We start from the raw sequence: 5,587 nt of genomic DNA, 5'->3' as shown, positions 1-5,587 counted from the left end.
CGCCGAGGTGGGGCTGGGGGCCGTACGGGTGATATACCACGGACGACTGCGAGGGCACGGGCGCCCACGACGTGCTGAACACTGCCGGCTTGGGCGCGAAGCTACAGGACGGAAAATCGCTACAGTCCGGCACCAAACCGCTGGGTCTGGCGGCGGCGGGGTGAGCCCCTGTGGCCGGAAACCTGGACGCTAGGAGGTCTTCATTGTCGTGAGAGATGAGCGAGTCCACGTAATAGTTACTGATGGGCCCCGTCGCCGACATCGTAACAGGGTTTTACATACATAAGATTATTGTATGAACTGTATATGTACTTTTTATCTGCTCACAGAACAATCAAGGCAGGTAATTATTTTTCCAGCCTTTTCCCGGCAGCTCATTGGTTCCCCAGCCCCCACGTGATCGTATTTACCCAAAAATACGGCGCGGATCAATGCGCAGGGGCTTTTTTTTTCCCTTGCTTTCCCCCCCTCCCACCCCCTCTCTCTGCTGATCACCGCGACCTGCGTTTTCCTGGGGGTCCGCAGCTCTGGACTCCAGGCGCTGGACCCCCCCCCCCGCAGGATCGCTGATAATCAGAGAACCCCCCCTTGCCCATGTCCGCTCATAAACAGATGGCTCTCTCCAACCATGAGGATTTTTTAATGGGGTGAAAATACCAATCCCCGAAGCAAGGGTTCCCGGACCCCCAGGGTTGAGCTGGGCGCAGGAGCCCCATAGGGGCGTGGAGGCCGGTGGAGGTAGGTGGAGGAACTATTTCTTGACGTAATCTGTCTCTGTTGGCCCCGACGCTCCCGCAGTCTCTGAGCAAGCCTAGATCAGCGATTGTCAGTTCGGAACGTGGCTTTTAAAAATGCGTTTTTAAATAGTGTGTATGTATGTATTTCTTTCAGGAGCAGCAGCAGCAGTGAGGGAGGGAGGGTGGGAGGGGACTGGAGAAGCTGGGGTGGAGGGAGGGAAGGAGGGAAAGGGGAGCATCCTTCTGCCACTGGCCAACTCAGCCCCCAAATCTAGGGTAGGGGAAGCTTAGGGAAGATGATCTGCGGGTGGGAGGGGAAGAACTTCGGAATCTCATACACCTTTATCATCAGCCTTGGAAGTCTTCGCTTTGGCACAGATATACAAGCGCCTTTATTTTAAATTTATTGTCTGTATCTATTTATGTTTCTTTGCCAGCTTGAAGAAGTGGAGGAGAGATCTACACAACTTAAGTGGGGCATCCCCATCCCGTCTGCCTGCTCACACTCTTTTGCCCCCAACTTCATCTATGCATCACCCTACCCCCCCAAAAGAAGTCACTCACTGGTTCTGTCTGCAGAGAGCCAGGGTGAGAACGGGCAAGGCGAGAGAGCGACCTCGGTCGTGGGCAAGTAGCTTGTTTTTACGTCCTTCAATAAAAATTTTATGAGGATCATTTGATTGTTCATAAATGTGTCTTTCATTAAATAAAATTGTAGGCTGTTTTTGGAATGGGAAAAAAGCAACAGAGGGATGGGAGAAAGCAATTTCTTTGGGGTCGGATGTAGGAAATCTGGAGGGGGCAGTGCGATTGTAGGTGAATATCAGAGAACTTGGATTAACCCCCCAATAGTTGGTTGCTACCCTCCTTAAATTTTGGGTTCACTGCACAGCCCTAGGCTTTACATCAGACTGTCCCATGGTGGCTTAGTAAGGGGGAGGGCATTAGGCAATCAGAAAACCCTCAGTGTGTGTGCAAGAGGGGGTAGGGAGATTGGGGGCAGGAGAAGGACAGGTGATTATCCCTAGAGGTGGTGCACCTAGGCAGGGCAGAGTGAATTTGAAGGAAGGGTGCAATTTCAGGGTCAGAGGGAAGAGTCTCAGTGTGCTCAAGGGGAAATAGGCAGGAGCTGGGGCTGAGATGCTGGCTCTGAAGGCAGCAGGGAAGGAGGCTTCCCAGATCCATCCATGCTTGCCCTGCTTTCCCTCTTCTATCCCCAGGAGGGGACCAAATGCCAGGGGTGGGGGTGAGTGCTGGATTTCTCATGTATCTGGATTGCTCTATCTCCTCTGGGGTGATAGAAGGGCTGGAGAGTGTATTAGGTGTATTTGGTGGCGTGGAAAGTTGGGGGGAGGGCACAGATGCAGCTCCCAGCTCGGACCCCAGCTCCATAGGTCCTCTCCCCAGTCCCTGCTCCTCCCCCTCTTCAGTTCTTTCCATTTCGGTCTACCGGGGCTGGGATTTCAATGCACAGAGGACATGAGGGAAATAATCTGACTGGGGAGAGGCAACGGGGGTCTGCAGCCTTGTCCCCCTCAGCTCCTACTGTCTTCTCCCTCCATCTGGATTGGCTGGGAAACCTAAATTACAACAAGACAGAAAATCTCTTTGGCCTTGATGGAGTCGGGTTAGCTGTCAATCAAAAATCTTCCTCACTAGTTCAAGGAAAAGACGGAAGGTTCCAGTCCTTCTGCGGAGGCTTTCTCCAAATCCCCAGTGCAGTCAGCACCTCCCCCAGCCCTTGGTGACTGGGGACCGGCCTGGCTCTTGGGCGGCTGCTGGCAGCGATAAGCAGAGACATTTAGCCTTCAGCGGGGCCCCGGGCCAGACTGCGACCAAGAGGACACCAGGGGACAGAGCCTGAGAGAGACTGAGACCCAGACAGCCTAAAACAGACCAACTGAAACAAGGCGCCAGGCCCAAGAAAGGAAAGAAGGAAACAGAGGATTAGGATAAAAAGAAAAGAGGTGGGGGAGAAGAAAGGAAGGAAAGTAAGCTGAAAAGAGAGGAGGGAAAGGAAGGCATACAGATAGCTAGCCCAAAGAAGGGCAGTGATAAGCAGGCAGGCAGGCAGGCAGGACGGGGCAGGGCGAGAGCTGACGGAGCAGCCGTGGCATTGTGCAGTCCGCTTGCTTGCCGGGCCTTTGCAGTGGGACCGACTCCGGGCGCAGCAGCCACTTCTGTCTGGACACAAAGGAGGAAGAGGCCTCTTCTCCTGCCCCTCCTGGGGGACCAGCTCGGGTGGGTACACTAAGCCTCCGGAATACAGAATCCCATATTGGCCCAGGCAGCCTCCCAGGCGACTGGAGGCTGAGCCATGCTCTGGTCAAGGAGCGAAGAAACAGAAGGAGAAAGAGCTTTCACGCCTGCTCCTCCATTGCGTTTTCGCCAGGCAACAGGGCCTCTCTGCCCAAACCCCAGCTTTCCTGCAGGAAAGAGTCTTTAAAGATCCTCTCCTATGGACTTCTGCTCTTTGGGAGAGCCCCTCAACTGGACATCGTGGCTATAAAGAGACGCCCCCTTCTTTCCTATCCCCTTTGAACACAGACTTCTTTTCAACTCTTGAGCTGCCTGAGCACTGGCCTGCCTACCCTGCGGAGTCTGCAGCAGTCAGGCGTCAGGATCACCATCCAGGGATCTTTGCTGCCCATTAAATCCCCCAGGAAACCAAGGGGGATTGTTGCCTTGCCTTTGCTTTTGGGAGCAGGAACTCCAACCCTCCCCACTAAGTCACAGGCACAGCTGTGGATCAGGAAGCAGGCCTTGCCCACAGCGCCCTCCTGGCCAATGTCCCATTTTCCCTATGCCTCTCAGAGAGAGGCAGCCGTGGGGAGGCCTTGGAGAGCCTGGGAGTCTTGAAGTCCAGTAGGCCCAAGTAAGACAGGTTCCACAACTACATTGTGAGTTGCAACCCCTTTTTGCCACATTTGGAGACAGGATGGCAGGTCAGGGCTTTCAAGCAGGCTTTTAGACTTCCCCTAAACCCAGGCTTATAGGTGTGGGGGGCACAAGGATATGGGGGCACCAAGAAGGACGGGGTTATCTTACTGGGGTTCAGTTACTCCTGCTGAATCTTCCACCATATTTCAAGGCTCCCTCTCACCCACACCACTCCCTTCAATTTTCCTTAGCACTGCTGGGACAATTTGAGAGACTTGGGGGCAGCTGAGAGTCCCTGTTGGTGTGTGCAGAGGGGACCCAGTTCTAGCTAGCAGTTCTGTGAATTCACTTAGATTGCTTAACATTCTTCTCCCCCCCCCGACCCACAAAGATTTCCACTGGGCACAGGAGAGTTCCTTAAGGGGGAGGGGCATGCTTACTCTATCACCTCAAACCTGGGCAGCTGAGACCACAATCAAGCTAGCACCGTGGGAAGGACAGACAGACAGGTTAGAGTCATCCCCTCCCCCCTGTCCCGCGTCTCCCTTTCAGTGATTTAAATTCCCTCCGGTTCAATCCACACCGTCAAGTTCGGATTAAATTTAAAACAGGCTTTTCCCTATGCCCCCAGTGGGCCATCCCAGCCGCGGCAGGCAGGGAGCCCGCTCACCGCTCCTTAGTACCGGCCCTGCGCGGCGAAGGCCTTGCTCCATTTGCTTTCATTTTCCTTCTGCCCCTGAAATGGGCTCATTTCACCTCTCAGCTGTCCTCTCCCCTCCCCGCCCCCTCCCGGGTTCCCTTCTATTTTTCCCCCCTTCTTTTCTGATCCCTCTTTGTTGGGAAAAACACACCCCCACACAACTCCTCCTAGCTAAGGCCTGCCTGCGCTGGAAGCAGAAACTGAGTCCTCTTCGCCTGCCGCGAGGAGACCCGCGTCCTGCCCCCACCCCAGGTGGGTATCTCGGATCCCTGCACACCCGGAGTCAGGCCCCCAAGCCCAGCAGGAGTGAAATCCCCAGGGCCTGTGAACGTGGCCCTCTCAACGCCACGGCCTGCCGCCCGGCCTGCATTCCCGCTGACGCCCCCGCCCTGCCGCTCGGCAGCAAACGGGGCTATTTCCGGCTCCCCAAACACTTTCTGGTTTTCCAGCCTGGGCAGTGGCTGGAGGGGGAGCCGCCCCAGAGCTAGGGCTGCCCTCTGCCTGGTGCCCCAGTGGCCCTGAGCGCGTTGTTACCTGATCTTTTGTGTGATGTATGTGTCGCAAAGAAATTTGCAGTGACTTTGGAGCCCAGACTGAGGAAGCCGAGGTAGCGAAAGGAGAGACAATACCGGCCCGAAGTACAATTAAGGGGCTAGAGCCTCTGGTCTCTCCCCCGCCCTCCCTGCCCGACTGGGAGCTGTCTTAGCCTCAAACCTCAGGGCGACTCAACGAACCTGGAGCCAGAAACTCAGCCCATGGCGGGGAGAGCAAGAAGACTCCGCATCAAGAAACCAGGGGAAAGCTCCCTTCCAAGTTGGGGGCGCCCTAACCCGCCCTGCTGAGTTGCAGAGAATCCAATGAATGAAAGTGCGCATTCCGACGACTAATTTTCCCGAATTGTCTCAGCCTTTAGAAGGAGAGCCTAGGGTTTGGGACTTCTCAGACAGTCAGACAAACCGCATCTCCCGAGATGGACAGACTCACAACATGAGTGTGAGCCTGAAATAATATACAGGTTCAACATTCCCCGAGGCCTCCTTGCCAGGCCTGGCGGGCGCCGATCTCCCTACCTTCTCTCCCGCCAAGGCCTCAGGCAAGAGACCCAGAAGACTCGGTCCCTCTGGCTTGGTCCAATCCCGCCTCGGGAAGCGCCTTCGTTACCTGCTCCTCGGCTCCCCATGGCCACAGATGCAGGGCAGCAGCCTCCCGCCGCCGGGGGAGGAAAGCCCCGGCCACCGCAGCCGTCGCCACCCGCCCTCCTTCCCTCCCT

General features: G+C 55.7%; 1 protein-coding gene and 1 long non-coding RNA gene across 2 annotated transcripts in view; one reads left to right on the top strand and one right to left on the bottom strand.

Moving 5' to 3' along the window:
- The window catches only part of Hoxc4 (homeobox C4), a 62,137-nt gene extending 56,562 nt beyond the window's left edge, over positions 1–5,575 (bottom strand). The window contains exon 1 of the mRNA XM_048802833.1: positions 5,388–5,575. The gene's annotated coding sequence lies outside the window, so the exon portion shown is untranslated. The remainder of the gene's footprint in view (positions 1–5,387) is intronic.
- Positions 452–1,412, top strand: LOC125616682. Its single transcript, XR_007347430.1, has 2 exons — positions 452–738; positions 1,175–1,412. It is a non-coding gene; the product is annotated as an uncharacterized LOC125616682 (long non-coding RNA).
- Positions 5,576–5,587: the final 12 nt, after the last annotated feature.

The sequence above is a fragment of the Marmota marmota genome, unplaced genomic scaffold, assembly GCF_001458135.2.
Source record: "Marmota marmota marmota unplaced genomic scaffold, marMar, whole genome shotgun sequence".
Lineage (NCBI taxonomy): Eukaryota > Metazoa > Chordata > Mammalia > Rodentia > Sciuridae > Marmota > Marmota marmota.
Note: the sequence above shows the minus strand (reverse complement) of the source record. Positions and strands in the feature narration are given on the sequence as shown.